General features: G+C 39.5%; 1 protein-coding gene and 1 long non-coding RNA gene across 3 annotated transcripts in view; one reads left to right on the forward strand and one right to left on the reverse strand.

The window, feature by feature from the left end:
• Positions 1 to 27,954, reverse strand: part of ndufs4 (NADH:ubiquinone oxidoreductase subunit S4) — a 138,816-nt gene that overhangs the window by 31,725 nt on the left and 79,137 nt on the right. The gene's annotated exons all lie outside the window — the stretch shown is intronic.
• Positions 608 to 27,911, forward strand: LOC125456911 (uncharacterized). Its single transcript, XR_007248537.2, has 3 exons — positions 608 to 715; positions 12,784 to 12,883; positions 27,772 to 27,911. It is a non-coding gene; the product is annotated as an uncharacterized LOC125456911 (long non-coding RNA).

A 27,954-nucleotide genomic window follows, 5' to 3' on the forward strand; every position in this document is an offset into this window, starting at 1 on the left:
ATTTCTTTTCTTTGCTGGAGGAGAGAGTTATGAATGAAAGAAATGGAACATGTGATTCGGTGAAAACACTTGTGGAGGGTAACTGTGAGACATTTTATTGGCATCTCATACTCATGAGAGTGCATGACAGTGTTGGCTTTTCACATGGGAATGTAAGATTGTACTTAGAAAGAGAAGAGGAATAAAGCTGCAAACTGTGTTAACAAGAGGAATGCTTTGCAGGGGGATGCAGTGGAATTCCAAGCATGGGGATTGGGACCTTCCCTGACCTCATGAGGTCATTGAAACTCTCATGGCACTGGATCTAGCTGAGTAGGATACGCTCCTGCTGCTCACTTTGTCTGCTACTTCCAGTCAAGTCTGCCTGTCATGTTGGCCTCTTCGTTCTGTCCACAGGAAACGATGCTTCCCTGCAGGCCCTTACACCTCACCGCATGACCTTCCAATGAAGGGTCAGAGAACGGTAGGAGGTTTCCCCTATGTCGCATTTCAATTCCTGTGGCTGATAAATCCTCTAGAAATAATCTGCAACAGAGTTATTTTGATCCCTGCTGGAATTCCATTTAATAGAAATCCTTTTATTGACAGGTTCCAGTCATCATCATGTCTACAACCTGAGATTGGCTAGGAAACCTGGAAATTGGCACTAATGCACTATAAAGCCTGCTTCGGTAGCACTGTCTCACCTAAGTCCCTCAACCTTGGCTGCAATCAGGTAAGTCTGTTTTACATTCTATTCTGAGGTTTATGATATCCAAACAAACTGACAATGTTCCTTTTCACTTTATGGATTGGAATTTGTGTTTTGACATACTTCAAAACTTTGATTCAATTGCCATTTTCAAAGATTTTTGAAAAATAGATTAAGTGCCTTCATTACTGTGTTCAGTATTGCAGCATTCTTACCATCTCAAATTAGTGACTTTTCATTCTCAAATACAAGATGACATCCTTTGTCCTGAAGCATTACAGTCCTTTTTTTGACCATCTCATTTGCACTAATCTTACCAATGCTTGCACTGCGGATAGTCATCCTTTGCTCAAATTAGAAAATCATGGGTGCACTCCACCAAAGTGGATTCCTGATAACTGCTCAAGGCATACAAGGCGGCCAATTGGGAGCACAATTACAAAAAGCTAGTTGACATGCAATCTTTTTCATATACCCACTTAGCGATCCTAACCTCCATAATACTTATCTGAGGTTATTATGTATCATAGTTTTCTATTGCATTCTGCTTTATTTTTGTTTACCATGTTTTAGCTCGCTCTTCTCCATTATCTGTGGCACATGAGCTTTGATGAAAATCCCTGATTCCAATCAAACTGCACTTATGTTGCAGTTTTCTATCACAAAGAAAGTAAAGCATACCAAAATCTTGATGTAAAATATTTTTTTACAACTAAAATATACATCTTCAAAAGATCTCGCTGTTTAATTGCAATGACTCAAAATCAGATAAACTAAAACTCCAGTTGTGTCAAAATTGTCAGCTATTCCTGCCACCAGAAAAGGAAATCCAGTAGAGAATGCCTGTGATAAGTTAAAACCCTGGTCTGCTAATTCAGGATGAGCCAAACTTTAGCCATCCTTTCATTTGACCATGTCAACCAACCAGAGTAGTATAATGCCACTCTCCAACACAACTACAGGCAAACTACCATATAAATAAAGATTTCTTGCTGAAACCCTGAAAACATGGTTGAGGAGGTCAATGATCCTTAAGATATTGATGTTTGCCCTTAATCTGTCTGTTTCCTTAGGAGGAGTCACAAAGGTTGTGGAAATGGTTCAGAGTTTACACTACAGCATGAAAACAAGAAAAGATGTTTGCCTACATAGATAAAATGGGACTGTATTGCATTTGTCTGAAAACTGCAAGCTGATCAGGAAAAAGAAAATTGTGGTTTTCCAGAGCTAAATCCCAACAGTTTTAAATATTTTTACTGTAGCAGGTCAAGTTATTGTGAGATCTGAGCAAATTGAGAAATAAAGACTATTTTCACACTTACTGTCATTGTGATTGCAGTTGATTGCTTTGAAATGGAGTGTGTTTACAGGCAAAAATTAGGTTGACCCTCCTCTGCTGCCTCAAAGCTCTACTTGACATAAATTGGTGATGGGATGGGGCCCTGTGATTTGACTTAAGGCAGTTTTGCTATAATCAAATTTTGAATACAAGAATGTAATTGTAGGGTAATTCGAACAAGAATAACAATTTTACTACCCCGACTCTGTATCAGTAATATGCAAGCAATTTGGCTTGGTATTTCATTTTGTTCCTCAGTTTTTAAAGTTGCTTTTTCCTCATAGGATTTAGCTGGCCAGGACCTTGCCAGTTCTCTACAGCTGTTTGCTTATTTAGATTTCTTGCATATTGTCCCACCATCTCAAATTTTGGTCATTTTCTGGCCTTTTTCCCACAGAGATCCACTTATCGCCTTTGCTCATATGGCAGACATGCAGTCACACGATCTTAGCAGATCAAGAAGAGTACGTTGCCATCTGTTATCACCATGTGACATTATTACACTGTGTGTTACTTGCCAGACAAAATGCACAGGAAAACTAAGAGTCTATGCAAGTTCTTCTTCAGAAAAAAATCTGATGAATTACTGTCCCAGTTATTTTTCAGTAACGACGAAAGCAGGAGTTTTGTTTATATTAACCGGTCATGCACATCAATTAATTTTTAATCGGCCAACTTCAGTTTAGAGATTTCTGGTGGTGATAGGAGATTTTTTTCAATTTGTAATATGTTAAGGCAGACAACCTATCAATTCATCATAATACCTAAATAAATGTCAATTTTCCCCTTTTCAAACGTGAGCTTTTTTTGTGGGATTTTTAAGACATTCCTTTTTTCCTGGACTTCACGTAGGAAAATAGCTTATTTTACTTTCAAGCTTACTCTGCCGGGTCACTACAAATTGAAGGAATTACAAACAATTAACCACATCAATAAAAAAAACTAAATCTTATTGTAAAATATCCTTTTGCTTAAAGATTGTTAATTTTGTTTAATTTATCCTGATTCAGCATCTAGTTGTTCTAAGAGTTAGGTATTATAAGAACATAGGCCTGGTAAGGACAGAATAAGGTCACTGCGCCTGAACAAACCCATCAATTTTTAAAGATCAATACCAGCTGTTTGACTTTTCAAAGTATCCCTCAATTTGTTCTCTGACCAGAAATGCATCCAAATATCTCATGAACCTTTTATATGGCTCACTTCATTGATCTCACCAACTTGTTCTAGAAATCTATTTGGTTTTCAATGCAAGGTTATGTATTACTTCCTTTTCTTTTTTACTCCTAACTTACACTGAAGGTGTTACAGGCAGACAAGTAGGGTGGATCAGAATTGAGACAGATTCCCTCCATTCTGTTCCTCTTTTGGGAGATTATTCTCAAGATTCCCAAAGGCCAGCAACCTTTCACCTCCCCCTGATTACTCCCAGACATGGGTTCTCTCGAGACCAACATTAAATATATTTTCTTCCATGAGTCACTGACCCCTAGACCACTACAAAGTGGATTAGTGGAGACTGATACCACTCCTTTCACTCTTCTGACTGTCATTTCTATTTTGAGAACTCTCTTTAAATTTATAATTCAGGCATTGCAAGGCAGCATCATGGTCTTTCACACAGCTTGGATTAAGACAACTGGTATAATTCTCTTCACCAAACATTGCAGTGAAGCTTTTGACATTGCTTTGAAAAGGTAGTGGAGTGCAAGTAACATCCACAAGTTACAACTGTAGCCAGTGCATGTTGAATGTTGTAAGTTCTAATTTCATGCATTTACTCCATCTTTATACTTTAAACTCAAGTAAACTTTCTGTTGGCTTCCCCCCCAACCCCCCAACATTTTTCACCATTAAGAGCTGCCTATGCATTTAACATTTTCAGGGAAATAGACATTGTACTGGCATCCAACAGGTGGATAAGCCAAAGTTTCTTGTCCATGACTAAGAAAATGCAGAGCTTTATCTTTTCTCATTTAATTGTGTTTGGTGGAGGCTGTATAATCAGAGTTGACCATTATTAAAGAAATAGCAGATATAGTCATGCAACCATGCTTTCTCTGTAATTTCACTTAACTGCAAAACTGTAAATGTCAGTATGCAACACTAAGTACTTGTAAGGTGCCTTTCAACCAAAAAAAATTTTTATAAAAATATTTTTAACTATATCAGCGAAAAAGATATAAATTTATTGGGATCAAAGATAAACATGATGTGCACTGCGCACTCAAGAGAAATTACTTTCCCCTATTTAAGTTGATGTCGTTTACCCTCCATCACCAGAAATATCTGTAAATTGCAAACTTCTAGCCTAACAGCTATAAGCTATTATTATAATGATTTAAAATCACAAACAGACATACTCTTTCTTTCAGAAGTCTGCCAGTGACAGCAAGAGTAATCAACTGAATGAAACTTCTGATATTACTCAGTGGGTAAATCAGCGTTTTTGCAATAGTGCAATACTGCTGCCATTATTTTGCAGGCCCAAACTTCTCTCTGTATTTATCAAGTATACGTGAACCTAGATAATGACTCTTGAGATTAAAGTTGCTTTTACTTAAAAAGTGACGACTTACTCTTTGACCACCAATCTGCTTAAGGCAATAAGTAGTTGAGCTACAAAAACAAAAGTTGATGGAAAAGCTCAGCAGGACTGGCAGCATTTGTGGAGGGGAAAGCAGAGTTAACGTTTCGGGTTCAGTAACCTTTCCTCAGAACTCAAGGCTGGGAAAACGTCAGTTTATATGCAGAAAATAGGGAGGTTGGTGGGGTAGGGAGTAAACGATAGGATAGGGCCCAAAGAGAGAGAAAGACAGTTGGACAGACAAAGGAGTTGCTAATGATCAGGCTGGGAGGGTGAATAGTTGTTAATGGGGACTGTTAGTGACTAACAATAGGGGGGTGTGGGGTGGCAGTTTATGTGGTAACAAGGCCTGGTGTGTGGGGTGGGGGACTGGGACATGGGATAGTTTAGGCCCTAAAATTATTGAACTCAATATTGAGTCCAGAGGGCTGCAGGGTCCCCAAGTGGAAAACGAGGTGGTGTTCCTCCAGCTTGCGTTGGGCATCACGGGAACACTGTAGCAAGTCGGAGACAGAGATGTTGGCCAGGGAGCAAGGTGGTGCATTGAAGTGGCAGGCAACAGGTAGTTCAGGGTCTTCTTAGTAAGCAGAACGTAGATGTTCTATGAAGTGGTCACCAAGTCTACACTTTGTTTTCCCAGTGTAGAGGAGGCCACATTGTGAGCAGCGAATGTAGTAGACTAGATTCTTGGAAGTGCAGGTGAAGTGTTGCTTCACCTGAAAAGTATGTTTGGACCCTTGGATTATGGGGAGGGAGGAGGTAAATGCACAGGTGTTGCACCTTCATCGGTGACAGGGGAAGGTGCCGCAGGGCTGTGGAGAGTTGAGGGTGAGGAGGTACGGACCAGGGTATCCCAAAGAGAATTGTCCCTTTGGAAGGTGGACAAGAGAGGGCAGGGAAATATGTGTCTCGTGGTGTCATCTTGCTGGAGGTGGCGGAAATGGAGTCTGATGATCTTCTGGATGTGAATGCTGGTGGGATGGTAGGTGAGGATAAGGGGAACCCTGTCGCTGTTGTGGGAGGGAAGGGAAGGGGTGAGGGCAGAAGTGCGGGAGATGGGTTAGACCCGATTGAGGGCCCTGTCGACAACGGAGCTGGGGAATCTTTGGTTGAGGAAGAAGGTGGACATTTCGGAGGCTCCCTTGTCGAAGGTGGCCTCATCTGAACATGTGTGACAGAGACGTAGGAACTGAGACAATGGGATGGAGTCTTTACAGGAAGTGGGGTGTGAGGTTGTATAGTCCAGGTAGCTGTGGGAACCAGTGGGTTTGTAATGAGTTCTGAGGAAGGGTCACTAGACCCGAAACGTTAACTCTGTTTTCTCCTCCACAGATGCTGCCAGACCTGCTGAGCTTTTCCAGCAACTTTGTTTTTGTTTCTGATTTATAGCAACCACAGTTCTTTTGGTTTTTAAGTCGTTCAGCTATACAGACCATAAAATGATCTTCCATCAATGCTTATTCTGTGCTGAATTAACTCGGCGGAAATAAGTGAAAATCCAATAGGGTTTCTGGATCAAGTGCACTCTGCTGAAGGGACAAGTGAATAGATGTTGGTCAAGAACAGAATCAAGGTGCTGATTTGATACAACCCTTTGATGAACAGTTCACAGATCTTTGCCATTTAGGGTTGCAAAATAAAGAATAGAACATTGTTACAGCACTTGGGCACTCATAATATTGTATACTGTAAGGATTTGGGGGTCTGACCTGGACAATAATTTTCAAACCTGATTTTTATCCAACTCATTTACGATATCACCTCATGAATTTATTCTGCACAGTTATTGGACTCTTAAATCATAACCACATGCTTAGACACAGTTCCTTGAATATGTGGAAATGTTTTGCAAAGACAGAATTTACGTATGTAAACCCTGGTGAAATTAGCTACTAAACAAAACTAAACAAACAGATTCAATTGGAGTTTTTGCAAATGTTGACCAAAAACTGTGGGGGTAAAGACTGACATAGTAAGTTGCATAATTTCCGAAAATTTCATTAAAATTTACACTTTCCAGTGTACAAAACCACAAGGCAAGACGTAATTAACTCTAGAACAAAAGTTGTTCCATTGGCAAAAGCACAAACTGGATTTACCGTACATACTCGTGTAAAGATGAATTTCTAAGATGACATTTTAAGCTAAAAAGAAAAGGGTAAACGTTTATACAAATAATAGCTTAGAGGGATTGATGCTCATCCTCACGTGGTTTTGTATTCACAGAATTGCAATGTTGGAGACTTTTGCTGTCAACTGGACCGCAAAGAAGTCAAAATTATTTTTACTGTTCAATTTTCATTCATAAGCAAGTTTGAAATGGGCTTTACTATTCTTTGACCATTCTACCATCTTTCTTGATGTTACAATGTCATATCAGAGGTAGGATTGGTGGGAACACAACACTCACCGTTGATGTGGTAGCTTAATGATACAAGGTGGTTTGTACAGACACGAGTTGAACAGCTGCCTTCAATGGCATCTTTCCCTCTAGCTTTCCAAAGGGAACCTTCCCAGTTTAATATCCTTATGTACTCCTTGATCATCCTCAATAAGCATTCTTCATTCCATTGTGCAAAATACTTCCATCCATCTGCAATCATGACCCTAAATTTCCAGCTGTCAACTGTTCCCACACTGACCCTCTGTCCTCAGCGTCCTGCAGCGTTCCAATGAAACTTGAAAAACAACACCTCATCTTTCAATTAGGCAATGGCATTATGATGCGCCATGTCAAATATTCAGTTTTGAATTTAATCAGTCAGACTCAAATTTTGGAACATATTTCTTTAAAAAGACGGTTTCATTTGAGAAAGGACACCACAATGAAATAAAAGGGACATTGATCAACATTAACTTCCCAGGATTCCTTTAATGCTGAGGGCTTAGATGGGGTAGAATTTGTTAGGCACATCCAGAAGAGATTCCTGCAGCAATATACAGATAGTACATTTAAGGAAGAGATCATTTAGATCTTGTATTGGGGAATGAGGCTAGCCAGATGATCGAAGTTTCAGTGAGAGACCATATTGGGAATATTGATTGTACTGTAATTCTGTAAGTTTTAAAACAGTTATAGTAAAGAATAAGACCAGTCCTCAGGTGGAAGAGCTTAACTGGGGGAAAGCAATGAGGTGGGAACTGTAAAAAATGGACTGGAGGCAGCTGTGTGAAGGTAAATCCACATCTGATAGGTAGGTCTTTTTTAAAAGCCAGTTAACCAGAGATCATGACCTGCATGTTCCTGTCAGGATGAAAGGTAAGGATGGCAGGATTTGCAAACATTGGGTGATGAGAGACATTGTAACTTTTTTAAAAAAGAAAGCATGTGTAAGGTTTAGAAAACTGAAATCAAACAAAGCCCTTCAGGGGAACAAAGGAAACAGAAAAGAACTTAAAAAATAAATTATGAGGGCTAATAGGGGCCATGAAATGCCCTTGGCAAGTTGGATTAAGGAGAATCTCAAGGCATTTTATATATATATATTAGCTGCAAGACAGTTACTAGGGAAAGGGTGGTGCATTCAAGGACTAAAGGAGGAAATGTGTGTGTGGAGCCAGAGCAAGTGAGAGAGGTCATACAGCCACAGTGCTATACAACATAGAAATAGACCCGTCGGTCCAACCCGTCCATGCTGACTAGACATACTAAACTAATCTAGTCCCATATCCCTCTAAACCCTTCCTATTCATGTACCCATCCATATGCCTTTTAAATGTTGTAATTGTATCAGCCTCCATCAATTCCTCTGGCAGCTCATCTCATAAATGCACTATGCTGTGTGGAAAACATTGGCCATTAGGTCCCTTTTAAATCTTTCCCTTCTCATCTTAAACCTATGCCCTCTAGTTTTGGACTTCCCACACTGGGGAAAAGACCTTGGCTATTCACCCTGTCCACACCCCTCATGATTTGATAGACCTCTATACAGTGACCCCTCAGCCTCTGACACTCTGGAGAAAATAGCCCCAGCCTATCAGCCTCTCCCTATAGCTCAACCCTGGCAACATTCTCGGAAATCTTCTCTGAACCCTTTCAAGTTTCACAACATCCTTCCTTTAGCAGGGAGACCAGAGATGCACACAGTATTCCAAAAGTGGTGTGACCAATGTCCTGTGCAGCCGCAATATGACATTCCAACTCCTACACTCAGTGCACTGATCAATAAAAGCAAGCACAGCAAATGCCTGTCTCCTGCAACTCCACTTTTGAGGAACTATGAACCTACACTCCAAGGTCTCTTTGTTCTGCAACAGTCACCAAGATCTTTCCATTAAGCAGAGGTCCTCAATGAGTAATTTGCATTAAGAAGAACATGGATGATGGCAATTCTACAAAGGAGTTTATTGATTCTCTGGGGCACGTTGATGTTTGGGAGGAACTCATGTCGGGTATTTTAAAAAATATTAAGGTGGATAAGACTGCAGGGCATGATGGGTTTTATCCCAGGATACTGAACAAAGCAAGGGAAGAGATTGCTGGGGCCTCAACTGAGATTTTTTGTAAACTCTTTAGCCACAGATGAGACCACAGAATATTGCAGAATAGCCAATGTTGTTGCATTGTTTTAGAAGGGCAACAAGGATAATCCAGGAAATTGTAGGCAGGTAAGTTTTACATCATTGGTAGGGAAATTTTTGGAGAAGATTCTTAAGGACAGGGTTTACTAATATTTCGACAATAATAGACTTATTAGGAATAGTCAACATAGCTTTATGTAGGACAAGTGTTGATAAAACTTGACTGAGTTTCTTTGAGGGTAAGGCAGTGGATGTTGTCTGCATGGACTTTATTAGAATATATGAAAAGGTCTCTCATGTTAGGCTGGTACAGAAGATCAAATTGCATGGAATCCATACTGAGTTGGCATTTGGATACAAAATTGGCTTTGCCATTGAAGACACTGGGTAATTGCGGAGGAGTGTTTTTACTGACTGGAAGTCTGTGATTAGTGGTGTTCTGCAAGAATCAGTGTTGGGACCTCTGTTGTTTGTAATAAATATAAATAAAAATGTCAGTGGGCTGACTAGTAAGTTTGCAGATACCATGAAAATTTGTGGAAGTATGGATCGTGAGGAAGCATGTCAAAGGATGCAGCAAAATGCATAATGTTGGGAAGTTGGATGAAGAACGGCAGATGGTGTTTAATCTGGACAAATGAGAGATGATGCATTCGAGAAGTCAAATGCAAGAAAATATATAGTAAATGACAGGACCCTGAAGAGTATTGATATACAGAGGAATAGCTCCTGAAAGTGGCAAAACTAATGGAACAAGTGGCAAACAAGACATACAGCATGCTTGCCTTCATCAGTCGGGGTATTCAGTTTAAAAGTCAACAATTCATGCATCAACTGCATAAAACTTTAGTTCGGCTATATTTGGAGTATTGTGCATGGTTCTGGTTGCCACACTACAGGAAGGATGTGGAGGCTTTGGAGAGGGTGCAAAAGATGTTGCCTGGATTGGAGCGTATAAGCTATAAGGAGAAATTGGACAAGCTTGGATTATTTTTGTTGCAGTGTCAAAGCCTAAGGAGTGACACCACAGTAATATGTAAAATTATGAGTGGCAGGGATAGAATGGATAGTCGCAGTCTCTTTCCCAGAGTGGAAATATGAAATATTAGAGGGTGAATTTTTAAGGTGACAGGGGGAAAGTTTAAAGGAGATGTGCAAGGTAAGCTTTTTAAAAATTGGAATGTGCTGCCAGTGGAGGTGGAAGAATATGATAATAAAGTTTAAGAGGCAGTTAGACAGACACATGAACAGGCAGAGAATACTGAGGTATGGATCATGTGCAGGCAGATTGGATTACTATTCCACTTGAGTAGTACCACATCCTCAAAAATTCACTCCCTCCATCACTGATGCACAGTAGCAGATGTGTGCACCATCAACATGATCTTTTGGCAACACCTTCCAAGGACACAATCATATGACCATCAAGAAAGACAAGAGCAGCAGATCCATGGGAATGCCCCCACTTGCAAGTTCCCTTCCAAGACACTCACCATCCTGACTTGGAAATATGCTGCCATGCCTTCAATTCACTGGTCAAAATTCTGGAACTCACTCCACAACAGTACTGTGGATGTACCTGCACTGGATGGACTACAATATTTCAAAAAGGCAACTCACTACCACCTTCTCAAGGGAAACTGGAGGTGGGCAATAAATGCTACGCCGATCAGTGAAGTACATTTCCCTTTAGTCAATACGCTTTCTCTCTCACTTTCTGTCTCTCCCCCACAACCTAAGCCTATTGAGGCTTGACCTGTGTCTACATCAAATCAATATGGCAGAGCATCCCACTGGGAAAGAAAACCCGAGTTCCTACAGTGACATCTCAAGAAAGATGCACCAGAGAAAGTATCCTGTCAGGATGCTGCATATCTTGGTATGGCAAATGCTCTGCCCAAGTCTGCAAGAAATTACAGAGATGTGAATGCAGCCCTGTCCATCATAAAACCAGCACTGCCTCCACTGACTTCATCTATACTTCGTGCTACCTCAGGAAAGGAGCCACCACAATCAAGAACCTCTCTCACCCCAGTTATACTCTCTTTCATCAAGCGGAAGATACAAACCCAAAGATTCAAGAACAGGTTCTTCACTGCTGTTATCAGACTTCTAAACACATCTCTCATGTCAGAGTTGAAATTTCTCTGCACCTTCTCTGTGCCTACAACACTATCTGCATTCTATTCTATTGTTCTAATATACTTATGAAAGGTATGATTTATCTAGTTAGCAAGCAAAACAATACTGTTGACAGTATCTTAGTACGTGGCAAGAATTAATCAAATCAAATCAAAGAAAGATGTTCCAACATTTTGTAACCTCAAATGAGATCATAAAGTTTTCAAAATTCTAGAGACAGACTAGACAACCAGCCAGAAACCGCAAACTGACTCTTTCATTTCTCATGAAACAGTATTTGGCCAAATTTACGTACATTTACTTTCAGTCTGTAATTGTATGCACGTGTTACATTTTGGGTGCGTATTAATAGTTTAACTTCTTGCCTAGGTCAGTTCCTGAATAATCTTGAACTCTTACTATGTCACTTGGTCAAAATCTTTGGACTTCTTCCTAACAGTATTGTGCCAACCTGCACCAAATAGACTTAGTCACTCAAGAAGGCCGCTCACCAAAGGGACCAGTAAAGAATCAAAAGATGAGAACAGCACCCCACCTGCAAGTTCCCCTCCAACCTATCCACGATCCTGATTTGGAAATATATTACCATTCCTTCACTGCTACTGAGTCAAAATCTTGGAGCTTACTGGCCAACATTGTGGATGCATCTACACCAAATGAGCTGCAGTGTTTCAAGAAGTCAACTTCTCAAGGATAACGAGGGATGGAAAATAAATGCCGGCCAGGCCAGTGACACCATACCCTTGCTAATGAATAAACAAAAAGACTATTCTTTTTATTCTCCTTTCTCTCTTTAATCTCATACTAAGCTTTGTTTCCTGATTCTTGACCTGTATCAGCATCCTTTCATGCAGATAAGAGCATTACAGGAAAGGTGTACTCAGTTCTACACCAACATCTCCAGAAGTAAAAGAAGAATTCCAGCCATATTTTGAAACTTCAGTTGTGAGGATAACTTTCAAGTTTTAAATACATGTTATAATCAAATGAGGAGGAGAAATATTCTTAATCTAGTCATAACCGGTGCTTTATAGCCTTCAGGCCTCAGTACTTCATTTTTACAGGTCCTAGTTTCAATATCTCATTTTTCTTTTTATTCCATACGCAGCTGTTCATGATTTGGCTATTTACATCTTCTCCAGGTTCATATGTTTCTTTCCCCGTTCCTGCAGCCCAGCCTATCATAGAGGTTCCCTAGTCTTCATTACCCAAACCCCTGGCTTTCACTTGCTTAAACCATTTTGAATTTTTGCTGAAAGATAGTCAACTTGAAATGTATCTTCCTCTCACTATAAATGCGATCTGACTTGCTGCATATTTCCAGCATTCTCTGTTTTTATTTTAACTTTTGAGCATGAGTAGTCTGCTTTTGTTTCCATATGGTTAGATGCGTCTTTTATCAAGCCGGAGCTAGCATAATTCTGTTGCCTAATTGGTCTTATTCTGTTATAAATATTCTTATCACTTCGGTAATTGTAACATTTTTCAATTATTTACCCCAAGGTATTCAGTGGACAGCATAAAACTATTAAGGAGATCTTTAACAGCCTGGGATCAGAAAAGGATGAAAAATATTGTGCTTCCTTCTTACCATTTTGGAGAGGTATATCACACTAAACTGCAGTCCTATGTCATGAATGTTTATTCCATTGAAAATATTGGACTAAGTTTCAGGCAATTTAGTTATTTCTTGAAACAAATTTCCTAAAGGCCACCATCTTCAGCTCCTTTGTTCATAGTAAACAGTCACTGTGGCTCCTTTTAATCTCGTCTGTTTTGTGTGTAATCAAAAATTAACAGGTTTAGTTTCTGATTATCCATGTTATCTTAGATATTCTGAATTTATTTTACCATCTCATATCCTGTCATGGCAGCTGGTGGAACTTAAAATTAATAAAAATCTATAATGAGTCTCAGTTATAGTGACCAGTTCCGTTAAAAAACCATTTGCCTTCCTTTTCTTGTCTGACCTACAGTGGGTTCTAGATTTGCAGCAATATGGGTAATTTTTAAATGTGCTCCAAATTTGCCAGCAAGCCAGTCAGTTCATGATCAATTCGAAATGAGCAATAAATAATTGCCTTGCCTGGGACCCTCACACACCATGAAATAATAAAGAGAAAAAAGTGACTGAAATTACGATACCTTCAGTATAAGGAATATACTTGAACAGCCCACCTTATTAGGTTATTATCACTGCCAGTTCGAAAAAAAATACCTTATCCAACACCTAGGAGAGCAGAGCTGAGCATATGGTTGGGGGCAGACACTTAGCTCTAGTGCTGATTAGTGAAGATTCTGCTTTTAAATTCTGGTTCAGTGTGAGACCAACATCTGATTAACTTAAATTTTAATTTGAATTTGATATGCATTTTCCTGCTTGATCACAAAGCTTTTTGGTTTGAACTTCAGGTGCATTTGTGAGAACTGGTAGCCACATTTTACAATACCTTCCAAGCCTGTACTCCCCATGGAAAAATGCACTGTGTGGGTGTGCAGAGAAGAGTAGAGGTTTATATTATGGAATCAACCCTCAAACATGCATTCCAAATGAACAGTAATGCATACATATATGCCCATTAATCTTGTTTCAACATATAAATGAAAAACTTGCCTTTACAAAAGTAATTAATGATTTCGGCTGGAAAAGGGCAAAAGCAGCTGAAGCGAAAATAGTCAAAGTAGAGGTTATTTTGAGCAGTATAAACTGAAATCTGCACTGTTTGTTTCCTCTGCACGTTTTCTAATTAGGTCTAGTGTCTGAATAAGTGTATTCTTTTCTTCCAATGCAATTTGGGAATTGTTACTTAAAGATCAACAAAATAGTACAAAAGCAGTGAAACAGATTTCACTCATCTAAATGCTTGTTTTCAAAAGTAAGAATATACTTTGTTTTGTTAACATTTTGATGTTTAGCAGGAAACTTGAAAATTTATAATATTTCAGTTTATGTAAACATTTAAATGTTAACAGCTCCAATATTTTCCAACTGTTACCTCTGACGACATAAACAGTTTCAATGTTTTATTACAAATACACATGACAGACTTCATGGGATTTGTGAATGTGCAGTCTAATTTATGCACCACCACGATCTGGTTGTAGTCAGAACACAAAGACCAGGAGTAGTAGATCGTTCGATTGCTTGAATAGCTCCAACAAACACTATGATTATAGCTGATCTTTGACTTTAACTCCACTTTCCCACCTGCTCCCTTGAGTGATCAATAATCTATCAATCCATGTATATTCAACGATGGGGCATCCACAATGGTCTCTGGAGAAAAACTGTAAAGGTTCACAATTACAAAAGTAAGTTTTAATCCAATTTCAATTCCTTAAATACTCTGTCCATTACCCTGTACCTACTCACAATCTGTTCATACTTTTTAGCAAAATCTTGGTGCCCTCCTTATAGCTTGCATTTCCACCTAATTTTGTATCTTCTGCAAACCTAGACATAGGATTCACGTTCAATACTATATATAAATCAGAGGTTCCAGAGCACTGATCTTTATAGCACTCTAGATATAATCTGCCAACCTGAAAATGACCAGTTTATTTCCACTCTCTGCTTCTCTTTCATTACCACATTCGCCATCCGCACTGACATGTTATCTGTAACTTCACAAGCTTGCCTTGCATATTAAGAATTTGTATAGCACCTCAATTGACTGTTTTGTGGAAATTCAAACAAATTTCTACTGATTGCCCCTTATCTACCTTACCAGCTACCACCTCAAAAAAAAATGCTCTGTAAAATTGAAGTTGGCTTAGTCTGATCATAATATGATTTTTCAATTCCATTGTTAAGATTTTCTTCGTAATAGATTGCAGCATTTTCCCAACTATTCATGTCAGCCTAACTAATGTGTACTTCCCTGTCTTCTCTCTTTTTCATATCTTGAATAGAAGTGTACATTCGCTAACTGCTAACCTGTTGGGACCATTCTAGATAGAGGAAAGTTTAGAAAATCACACTAGCGTGTTACAAACTTGACAGCTGTTTTAAAGCTCAAAGATGTAGACCATTTGGTCTTGGGGACATAAAGATTTAATTCCAAATTTCTTCATTAAGTTTTCTCTTTTAATATTGGATGCTTCAAGTTTCTCACTCTTAGGAGTCCCATAGTTGCACTTTATTTGTATCTTTTATTGTGTAGATAGACAAAATATCAATTGACCAATGACTGTGCCCTTTACTTATTCCCCATGGTAATTTCCCGTAACTCAGCCTCTTGGGCACAAATGGTTACTTTAGCTAATCTCTTCCTTATATACTTGTAAAGGCCTTACTATCTATTTTTATATCCCTTGCTGGTTTGCATCCGAAATCCTTTTTCACTCTTTTTTTAAATCAACTTTTTGGTCACCCGTTACTGGATTCGGAATTGGTCATTGTCCTGGATCTGATATGGTCATACAGCACTGAAACAGACCCTTTGGTTCAACCAGTCTATTCCGACCATAACCCCAAACTAAACTGCATTTGGCCCACATCCCTCCAAAAATATCTTAGTCATATATTTTTCTAAATGGCTTTTAAATGATGTACTGTATCTGCATCCACTGCTTTCTCTCAAAGTTCATTCCACACACAATCCATTCTCTGTGTAAAAAAGTTGTCCCTCATGTCTTTTTTTAAAATCTTTCTCCTCTCACCCTAAAAGGTGCCCCCTAGTCTTGAAATCCTCCACCTAGGGAAAAGACACATGCCATTCACCTTATGTATGCCACTCATGATTTTATAAACCTCTGTAAGATCAATTGTCTAGCTCCTATGGTCCAGTGAAGTAGGTCCCAGCCTCTTGTTATAACTCAAACCCTCAATTTCCAGCAAAATCCTGGTAAATCTCTTCTGAACCGTCTCTGGCTTAATAATATCCTTCCTATAATAGGGATGTCAGAACTGGACACAGCACTCCAGAAGAGGCCTTAATCTCAGAGTGCTGAAATAGCTACAAAGAATGTTGGTACACTGGTGATTATATTTCAACATTTTACAGATTCTGGAGAAGCTCCTGCTAACTGGAAGGTAGCAAATGTAACCCCACTATGTGAAAATAGAGGGAGAGTAGAGAACTGCAGATTTGATAGCTTGATATTAGTAGTAAGAAATGTGTTGGAATTTATTATAAAGAATATGTTAATTGAACATTTGGTAAAGCTGGTAACAGTGGACAAAGTCATCACTGGTTTATGAAGCAGAAATCAGTATGGTCAAATGTGATAGAACTTCTTTGTGGATTTACTTGAAACTTAGACAAAGTAGAACCAGTACATGTAGCATGCTTGGATTTTCAAAAGCCTTTTGGTAGCAATAAGGCAAATGATTTTGGCAGACAAGGTGATTTGACGACAAAAGAAAGGTGTCTTACTGCAGTTATATAATGCTTAAAAGAGATCACATCTAGAGTATAATGTACAATTTTGGTCTCCTTGTCTAAAGAAGAATATATTTGGCAGACAGTGACTTCAATGGAGATTCACCAGATTAATCCTTGGGATGTAGGGATTGTTTTATGAGGAGGGATTAAGGAAACTAAGTCTGTATTCTGAGATAACAAGGTGTAGAGCTGGATGAACACAGCAGGCCAAGCAGCATCACAGGAGCAAGAAAGCTGACATTTCGGGCCTGAACCCTTCTTCAGAAAACAGTCTGTGCCTAAAGCATCAGCTTTCCTGCCCCTGTGATACTGCTTGGCCTGCTGTGTTCATCCAGCTCTACACCTTGTTATCTCAGATTCTCCAGCATCTGCAGTTCCTACTATCTCTAAGTGTGTATTCTTTAGTGTTTTGAAGAATGAGCAGCGATTTTACTGAAGCTTAAAGAGTCTTACAAGGTTTGTAAAGGTACATATAGATACGATGTTTCCCCTAGCTGGTGACTCAGGAACCAAGGGACATAATTTTAGAATAAGGGACGTTATTTTGGAATAATGGACAGGCCATTTAAGACTGAAATGAGGAGGTATTTCTTCACTCAGAGATTGTTAAAATTTTGGAATCCTCTACCAAAGAAGCCTTTGGTAGTACAAGCATTGAGCAGATACAAGACAGAAATCAATAGATTTATAAGACAGATGAATTTAAGGGACATGGAAATAGTACTGAAAAATGACATTGATAGATGGTCAATCATGATGTAACTGAATGGTAGGGCAGGTTTGATAGGGTGAATGGACTTTGCTTGGAGCTATGGTCATATGCTGGTTTCCAGACCAGCTCAAAACCTAGAGCGTACACCTATTTCAGCAACATTATAAGCCTAGTTTTGGGGCACAATAGTAGCACCCCTATCTGTAGGCCAGAAGTTCTGAGCTCAAGTTCCACCTACCCTGGAAAAATGAAGATAGAAGCCTGAAGAATTTGATTGAAATAAATATGCAGAGGACATTCTTGAGGCATAATGGTAGTGCCCCTATCTCTGAACTAGAAGGCTTAGGTTCAAGTCCCATTTGCTCCAGAGGGGTGTGATGACATATCTGCTCAGGTTGATTTGACAAAAAGAAACCTTTTATTTTGATCTAATACTCTTCTAAATTATCTAACAAACCACAAATGGATCTCATTACATTTTTATCCTCTTTAAATGGAATGTATCTTTGGTGAACATTTTGAAATAATGTTCATCGTTTGTGTACCACTTAGATCCTCAGATACTAAAATAGTCCACTTTTAAATGCAACAAGACCTGACAATATCCAGGCTTCAGCTGAAAAGTGGCAAATAACATTCATGTCACAGAAATGTCAGACAATAATCATCTCCAGTAAGAGACAATCTAATTACTGCCCTTTGATATTCAATGGTATTACTATCACTGAATCCCTTGCTAGCTTGAGAGTTACTATTGACAAGAAACTGAATTGGATTCACCGTATAAATACAGTGGCTAAAAGAGCAGGTGTGATGCTAAGAATTCTGCAGCGAGTAACTCATCACCTGACTCCCCTAAGCCTGTCCACCATCTGCAAAGCACAAGTCAGGAGTGTGATGGAATACTCCCCACTTGCCTGGATGAGTGCACCTCAAACAACACTCAAGAAACTTGACACCATCCAGGACAAAGCAGCTCGCTTGACTAACGCCACATCCACAAAAATCCACTCCATCCACCACCAGTGCAGAAATTCACCAATGGTCCTTAGACAGCACCTGCCAAACCCAAAACCACATGTCTAGAAGGACCATGGACATCAGCTACATGGGAACACTACTAACTGAAAACTCCTCTCCAAGTCATTTATTATCCTGATTTGGAAAAGTATTGTTGTTCCTTCAGTGTCACTCGGTCAAAATCCTGTAATTCTTGCCCGAACAACATTATTTCTCTACCTATAGCACATAGAATATAGTAATTCATGAAGGAAGCTCACCACCACCTTCTTAAGGCGGGAAATAAATGATGGCCAGCCAGACATGCCCATGTCTCATGAGTGAATGAGGTAAATACGCTGAAAAGTAAGTTATCCAATCAAATTCAGCCTGCTTCTTCCTTCATGCCTACATAACCAACTTTAATTTCAAAATTCTTACAGAGATGTTGTATGGCCAGAGCATCCATTATAACTAATTCCCCGATCATGCAACTGACACACTTTCTATTCTAAAAACACCCCATGCCATCACAAGCACCAGTATCTCTCCTCATTTCAAATGTTTGTTCCCCTTCCACTGCAAAGATCATTCCTCTTCCATCTCAAACAGATCTCCCTGTTTTAGATATGGCCGTTACACCACAATAAAGTCCGTCTTTTCGTTTAGAATTGCTCAAGACTGACTAACTTACAGACATTTCCATGCTCCCAACTATGATTTTACTTAATTATCAAAAGATGCAAATGCAGAATAATCAAAATAACATTTGTAAAATAAATCATCAAAGATTCGGACAACAAAGCAACTTCAAATTTCAAAGCCAGAGAAAGCTGACAAATTTGCTAACTGAGAGAACAAGGTGTGGAGCCTCAAAGGGTCTAGGCCCGAAACATCAGCTTTCCTGCTCTTAAGATGCTGCTTGGCCTACTGTGTTCATCCAGCTCCACACCTTGTTATCTCAGACTTTTCAGCATCTGTAGTTCCTATTATCTCTGATACAAATTTGATAACAGTATTCTGATCAGTCTCTATGAGCAGGTCATTAGCCGTTACGTACATAGACACTGCAGTTAGTAATTGTTGTTTTTCAGTAATGAACATTGTGCATTTGCTTTGCTTTTGTACTACGACACCTAATCAAGTTATATTCGTTCCATCTGAAAAAGTACACACAGATTTCAAAAAATCTATATCTAATATAATTCCTTGACTAGTCCTCATTGTAGGTGGCCACGGATGATCTACTTTTCAATTCCAGCATCCTCTTTCAGGAATTATTCACTCTTCAAAAGCATTTCTTCTTGATACAATGGCTGAATTTTGGAAATTACAATGCGGAGGAATGGAATTGTGGGAGATATAGCAGTTTGGATCGGAAATTGGCTTGCTGAAAGAAGACAAAGGTTGGTAGTTGATGGGAAACGTTCATCCTGGAGACCAGTTACTAGTGGTGTACCGCAAGGGTCGGTGTCGGGTCCACTGCTGTTTGTCATTTTTATAAATGACCTGAATGAGGGCGTAAAAGGATGGATAACTAAATTTGCAGACGGCACTAAGGTCGGTGGAGCTGTGGATAGTGACGAAGGATGCTGTAGGTTGCAGAGAGACATAGATAAGCTGCAGAGCTGGGCTGAGAGGTGGCAAATGGAGTTTAATGCAGACAAGTGTGAGGTGATGCACTTTGGTAGGAGTAACCGGAAGGCAAAGTACTGGGCTAATGATAAGATTCTTCGTAGTGTAGATGAGCAGAGAGATCTCGGTGTCCATGTACACAGTTCCTTGAAAGTTGCCACCCAGGTTGACAGGGCTGTTAAGAAGGCATACAGTGTTTTAGCTTTTACTAATAGAGGGATCGAGTTCCGGAACCAAGAGGTTATGCTGCAGCTGTACAAAACTCTGGTGCGGCCGCACTTGGAGTATTGTGTGCAGTTCTGGTCACCACATTATAAGAAGGATGTGGAAGCTTCGGCAAGGGTGCAGAGGAGATTTACTAGGATGTTGCCTGGTCTGGAGGGAAGGTCTTACGAGGAAAGGCTGAGGGACTTGAGGCTGTTTTCGTTAGAGAGGTGGTGGTTGAGAGGTGACTTAATTGAAACATATAAAATAATCAGAGGGTTAGATAGGGTGGATAGGGACAGCCTTTTTCCTAGGATGGTGACAGTGAGCACGAGGGGGAATAGCTTTAAATTGAGGGGTGAAAGATATAGGACAGATGTCAGAGGTAGTTTCTTTATTCAGAGAGTAGTAAGGGAATGGAACACGTTGCCTGCTACGGTAGTAGATTCGCCAACTTTAGGTACATTTAAGTCGTCATTGGATAAGCATATGGATGTACATGGAATAGTGTAGGTTAGATGGGCTTCAGATCAGTATGACAGGTCGGCACAACATCGAAGGCTGAAAGGCCTGTACTGTGCTGTAATGTTCTATGTTCTATGAGTTACATGAACAAGCATGCTTTTCCACCCCATGAAAGATCACATTGTTTCACAGCAATCGTATACAATCTGTATCTCACTGAACACTTCAAACTAATTATGCTTAAGTTTGGCTTCCCAAACGATTTCAAATTTCACCACAAACAATCACAACCCACTCCTACCCCACAAGCACACTTCATTATGTTGTTTGGCACCATTACCGTACTACAAGGGTCAGACCTTATAATTTATAACTCCCTGTTACAGGAAGGATATTATTAAGCTGGAGGGGTTCAGAAGAGAGTTACCAGGATGTTGCTAGGAATAAGGGTTTAAATTATAAAAGAAGAGGTTGGGCAGTCTAGGACTTCTTCATTAGAGTGTGGAAGGTTGAGAGATGACCTTAAAGAAGTTTATAACAACATGAGGAGTCAATGGTAGCGGTTTTTTTCTCTAAGGTAGGGGATTTCAAGACATGGGGGCATATTTTTAAGGAGAGAGGAGAAAGTTTTGAAGACAACATGGCGGGCAATTTTTTTTGTTTACACACAGCATAATGTGTGTGTGTGGGATGAACTTCCAGAGGAAGTGGTGGATATGGGTACAGTTGTAACATTTAATCATGTACATGTCTAAATGTCTTTTAAGACATGTTTGAAGGAATATGGGCTAAGCACAGGCAAGTAGGGCTAGTTTAGTTTGGGATTCTGGTCACCATGGACTAGTTGGACTGAAGGGTCTCTTTCCATGTTGAATGACTCTACAACTCTAGATTTCGCAACTCAAACATCAGTACTAAAAACAGGCCATCAGCAGAACTACTTTCAAAAACAATTTGTAACCATATGGCACAGCATATCCTCCACTCTACCATACTATCAAGACAGGGGATCAATCTGATTTAATGGAGTGCAGGAGGGCATTCCTGGAGCATCAACAAGCATACTTAAAAATAAGGGTGTCCGCTTGAAGAAGGTACAAAGCTGTTAAACAGACTCATCACTGACTTGAAACATTAACTGTTTTTCTCTTTACAGTGACTGCAAGGCCTGCTGAATTTCTCCAGCAATTTATATTTTTGTTTAAGCTACAAAATAGGAATTATTGTGTGCAAAATAGCATAAGCAGCAAGACAGAGAAAGAGTTAAATGTTTCTACAATCAACAGATCAGATCTAAGCTTTGCACTCCTGCCACATGTAGCACTTACTGGTGGTGGACAATTAAACAACTCACTGGAGGGGGCAAATACACACATATCCTTCTCTTTAAAAATGTAAGATGTTTTGCACATGGGTGCAAAACAAAGCTGAAGCATTTGCAACAAGCTTCACAAGTGCCAGATTTCAGTGGGTTCAATTCACGCTACATGATATGAAGCAATGGCTGAAAAGACTTGATACTGCAAGAGCTACAGGGCATGACAAAATTCTGGTGCTAGTAGTGAGGAACTTACGTTTCAGAACTTTCCAACCCCCTACCAAGCTGCTCCAGTATAACTACAACACTAGCATCAACCCAATAACATGGAATCCAACACCATCCAATTATCATCAGTTACTCATGATCATCAGAAAAGTGATGTTAGGGATCATCAACAATGAGTTTGTTGATGTGCTCGCCAAGACAGTGGGATTGCTGCAAATAGTTCATCACCCTACTAGGTAACATAGTTAGTGCGCCTCTGGTGAAGTGTTGGCCTTCTGTCCTGCTTGTTATTTTTATACCTCAGTTTGCTGGGTTGTTCGGTACCACTTCCGGTTCTGTTTCTCAGTGGTTTGTACACAGGGTGTAAATCAATGCATCAACAGAACACCAACGCCTCACTAGAGGCACACTGATGATGTTACTTAGCACGGTGACAAAATGTTTGCAACCAAACCCACTGGCTCGGCGAGCATGTCTAAAACCTCAGCCACAACCCAAGCTACAAATCTTCTCAAAAACTTGGTCATCAACAACGCTTAGCAATAACCTGTTCACTGCCTCTCAGTTTGGGTACTAGCAAAGCCGTTCAGCTCTTAACCTTATTACAGTTTTAGTTCAAAACATAGACAAAAGAGCTGAATTCTAGATGTGAGGGGAGAATGACCAACACTGAACTCAAGGCTGTTTGACCATATGGCATCAAAGAGCCCAGCAAAATCAGAATCAACTTGAATTAAGTAGAAAACTCTCTACCGCATCAAGTCATACTTAGCATAATGGAAGGTACTTGTGGTTGTGCGAGGTCCATCATCTTAACTATAGAACATCTCTTCAGCAGATCCTCAGGTGCAACCATCTTCAGCTGCTTCATCAATGACCTTCCTGCTATCATAAAACTAGAAGTAGAGATATTCGTTGGTAATTGCACAATGTTCATCACCATTTGCAATCCTTCAGATACTAAACCAGTTCATGTCCAAATGCAGGTGGACTTGGGAATTATTCAGGATTGCTGACAAGTGACAAGTAACACTGACAAGCAATGATCATCTTCATTAAGACAGAATCACACCCTTTGACATTCAATAGCATCACCATCACTGCACCTCCCACAAGAGCAAATCAGCAACCCATCTCCTGAATCCCAAAACCTCTTCAACACCTACAATTAGCAAGTCAGAAGTGTGATGGACATTCCCAATTTGCCTGAATGAGCGCAGCTCCAAGAACAGTCAACAACACTCCAACCAAGACAAAGCAGCTGCTTCATTGACACCACATCCACAAACAATCAATCAGGCCCTCCACCACCACTGACACTCAGTAGCAGTTGAGTGTACCATTGATAAGATGCACAGCTGAATTTCACCAAGACTACTTAGACAGCACCTTCCAAACCAATGGCTCCTACTACAGAGAAAGACAAAGGCAGTAGGTACGTCGCCACCTGCAAACTCCTCTCTAAGTCAGTCACTATCCTGATTTGGAAATATATCACCATTCCTTCATTGTCACTGGGTCAAAATCCTGAAGTTCTTCCCTATAGCACTGAGTGTATCTACACTAAATAGACAGCAGCATTTCTAGAAGGCAGCTCACCACCAAAGGCAACTACGGATGAACAATATATGATGGCTTAATAAGCAAAGCCCATGTCCCCTAAAAGAACTTTTAAAAAAAAATTAAGGACAAAACAGCCATTAGATTGGCATTCCATCCACCACCTACAACATTTTTTCTTTTCATAATTTATATACAGTGGTAGGAGTGTGTATCATTCAAAGGATGCAGTGCTTCAACTCACCAAGCCTCTTCAAAAATACCATTTGACATTCAATACCAAATACCATTCTAAAATACTTGCAACTTCTCCAAGATCCTGCAAGATCTCCTCTAAGCAACACACCATCCCGATTTGAAATTTGTTGCTGTTTCATCACTGTCACTGGGTCAAACTCCTGGAAACTCCAGCCTAACAAGTGTACAAGGTAATAAGAGGCATGGATAGAGTCGATTGCCAGAGATTTTACCCTAGGGCAGGACTGACTGCCACAAGGGGTCATAGTTTTAATGTGTTAGGAGGAAGGTGTAGAGGAGACGTCAGAGGGAGCTTCTTCACCCAGACAGTTGAGCGCGCATGGAATATTTTGCCAGTGGAAGTCGTGGAAGCAGAGTCATTAGTGACATTTAAGCGACTGCAGGACACGTACATGGACAGCAGTGAATTGAGGGGAGTGTAGGTTAGGTTATTTTATTTTTGGATTAGGATTATTCCATGGCACAACATCGTGGGTCGAAGGGCCTGTACTGTGCTGTACTTTTCTATGTTCTATGTTCTAACAGCACTACAGGCGCACCTTAGGCCAAGAACCCCTGCATCAGTTCAAGGTGGCACCTCACCTCCACTATTCTCCACAGTAATACATGCTGACCTAGCTACTGATGCACACATCTCATGAAAACTCCTGTGACATAATATCCTTGGTTGGGAATGCAGGTGGGGATGTGACTATGCTTCCTTCAATTTTGCTCAATATGCAATTGCTTAAATGTCTAATAAAATGGACACAGTTAGCTCCATACCACTGAATGGCGCAATGCATTGGATTCCTTATGCACTGCTGTTTAAAGGCATGTGTAATTGAACTGCATTTTTGGGAATGTTTCAATGCTTTTTTAAAAACAGACCCAAAGTCACAGAAAGGTACCCATAATTCTATTTATTTAAAATTTGCACAAGATTCTGGCAGAACTGGAGTATAAACGCTTCAAAGTGAAGTGGCAAATTTGAATGAACCCAGTGACCTTAATTCAGACCAAAAGAACTGGAGACTACAACGTGCAAGGTTGCCATATTCTACTTAGGAGATTTTCAAGAAAGTGTGGGTCGGCTATCTATTCTGAAACACAGTTGTTCCAACGCTATCCAATATGCCAGAATCGTTTTTTTTTGAGAGAAGGGGGTGGAGGAAGAGAGAGACTGAGGGGGAATTTCGGCATTGACTGTTTGATGAACAACTGAAGGAATCTTGACAGCATCTTTTAACCCTATGCCCTTACTGATACTCTGGTGCGTTCCCATAGATCCGTTTTTTGGTGAAAGGACAGTCTAGTGAAGAGCATGAGTTAATGCAATGAGTTTTGAAAAGCTTTATCACTAATTCCAGTGCAACAGACCTGCATGATTATAGGCTCCGGTAGAGGAAATCAACTCTGGTAAATACATTTGTGCTTGGTGCAAAATATTTTCTTTCATCATATTAACAGGAGGCGAAAAAGTTGACTTAACAGACATAATTCATCGTTTTGTGAATCAAGCAGAGTTAAAGGAAATACTGACATTACTTGTCAAAGAAGATATACTATATAAACAGTTTCACTGAGAACATATGAAGCAAAACATCATATTAGTGACTATACAACTATTCTTAATCGTTGAAATTTAAAAACGTAATTTTCAACTTGACACTGGGTTCCAGTGAACATTTAGCAGAACTATGAATTTAACACATCTAGACCACAGTTGAGTTCTCAAATGGGCTCGAAGCCACTAAAACAGCCAATTCATTTATCTTAAAAAACCTTGATACGCTGAAAGGTTCTCGCCCCTTTCTCACCTTCTCCAAAGATCCAGCTAAACACCGGTAACATTATATATCATTAGGGCTAAGCTTATAAATTCTGCAATTTTGAGAGAGCAAGCCTTAGACACACAACAAAATAAACATTCATTCTTCTATCTATTCCATTCAAAATCATTTTAACCTGATTTGGTGGCCTTATTCCTATTCTTACAAGTAAGCCACACAAGCAAGGGAAGTCTGCGACAAAACACAGGCAAACCTCCCAGCAAGCTGCCACCAGCCACCCAAGACTCTGCTGGGCTAGCTGCTTTCTATTCAATCCCAGAATTTCACACATTTCAATGGCCATTACAACTTCAAAGAATCAAATTTTCATCATTGTCTGTCATCTGCCAGTTGATTTGTATAAAAGAGGTCTCCTACGTGCACTCTACACAAAAGGCTGCTCACTATCGTGGCTATATATCAAGTTTAAACGTTTTGTTTGTGACAGTTGTGTCTCTGGTAAATTAAGGCAACACTGAAGGACTGCAGCTGGTCTGTCGAGACCTCTCTTTGGTATCTTTCCCTTTAAATTAAAATTGAATAGTTTTTGCTTTCATAAAAATCACAAAAAAATAACACCAGACTATTTGTAATCATTTCCGCTTACTCCACTTCCTCAACAAGTCCTAATTGTAGTCGTTGCAGAGGGGTAAGAACATGTTTGAAATAACTTTTGATGAGTTCAATATCGAACACAGTTTAGTAGATAACCAATTTCAGGTTGCAATTTCTATAATTTAGTTTGTTCAAAATCCTTAATACAGAAAATGTTGGCTATAATGTTCAAGATGTTTTCTTTATTTTTAACGGCAAAATTCAGGGAAAGATAATGGAGCGAGCTAGAATAGAACATTTTGTTGAAACATGTACATTATTCAACAGTTGCTTTATGAAATCTAAAGCGAAAATGTTAGCAAAAGAAGCACCACTCTATTATACAATGAGAGAACTGGATAGTATTTACATAAATTGCTGTCGGTGTCTTGGCACAGTTATATACAACTCTTTTTTGCACTGAAATTATCTTCTGTAACGTAATTCACAGGGTTATTTGTGGACATATGCTTTGTAATATGAACACTTAGTCAAAAGAAACACTTCTCCCTATAAATCTAAAGAGAAGTATACAATACAAAAACAGTGGGTGCAATTTTAAACCACAGAAAACCCCTTGGAAAGACAAAATTACGCAGTACGTAATTCACATTAGTTCTACAGTTGAGAAGTCAAACAGAAAACATTGCATAACCCGTACACTGGGTTGTAACGCCATCTTGATGGGTCTTTATATGGGGTTTCATCATAATGCTTTTTTTGAATGGCATACGGAATATTTTGAGATTTATTTTCACATTGTCAGTTGTATGTGGTAAAAATGAAGAGGGCACGAATATCATCAATATCTCACATTTCAAATAAAGTTACATCTAAGTCTTTGACAATAAAACAGTGTCTGAACCCGCAAGTTCAGACCACAGTCTGTTGCTTTGGTGTACGCTGGCTCAATAGTTGAATAGACAGAAAACAATGATACATTTCTTTGATCAGGATTCTCCATTTTTATACAAGCTGTCTACCTGAAATTCTTTCATATAATTAGTTGAGTAAAAGCAAATTGAAGCTTCTATTTCCTAAGGATATTTACCCCTCCAAAATCATAGGTGCACCCTGTTGCCCTTCCCCACCTCAGCACTTCCATTCATTCAGCATCTCACTGAGCAAGCCTATCAAGTTATGGGCATTTTTTTTTGCTGTGAATGTACACTTGTGAGGAACCAGCCAATATATTTAATCAAGGATATTTATACAGATAAAGATAAAACATTTTCTATCACATATTACGATCTAGATATGACAGCATTATGTTTAGTGATTCCAAATCCTGAAATCTTGTTTATAACGTTTTCCATACAGAAAACTGGCATACCAAAGATACGCTGCACATTCAAGTCTACTAATCTACTCATGGACAGTGCTGAAAGAACAGTTCACCTGGAATGGGGCAGGAGGAAAAAGTATGAAATGTGTCTATAAAAATGCTGCACTTGACTGAAATTATGGCTTCAATGTATTTGTTTAGCTGTATGATTAAACAAT

The sequence above is a fragment of the Stegostoma tigrinum genome, chromosome 1 (assembly GCF_030684315.1).
Source record: "Stegostoma tigrinum isolate sSteTig4 chromosome 1, sSteTig4.hap1, whole genome shotgun sequence".
NCBI classification, from domain to species: Eukaryota; Metazoa; Chordata; class Chondrichthyes; order Orectolobiformes; family Stegostomatidae; genus Stegostoma; species Stegostoma tigrinum.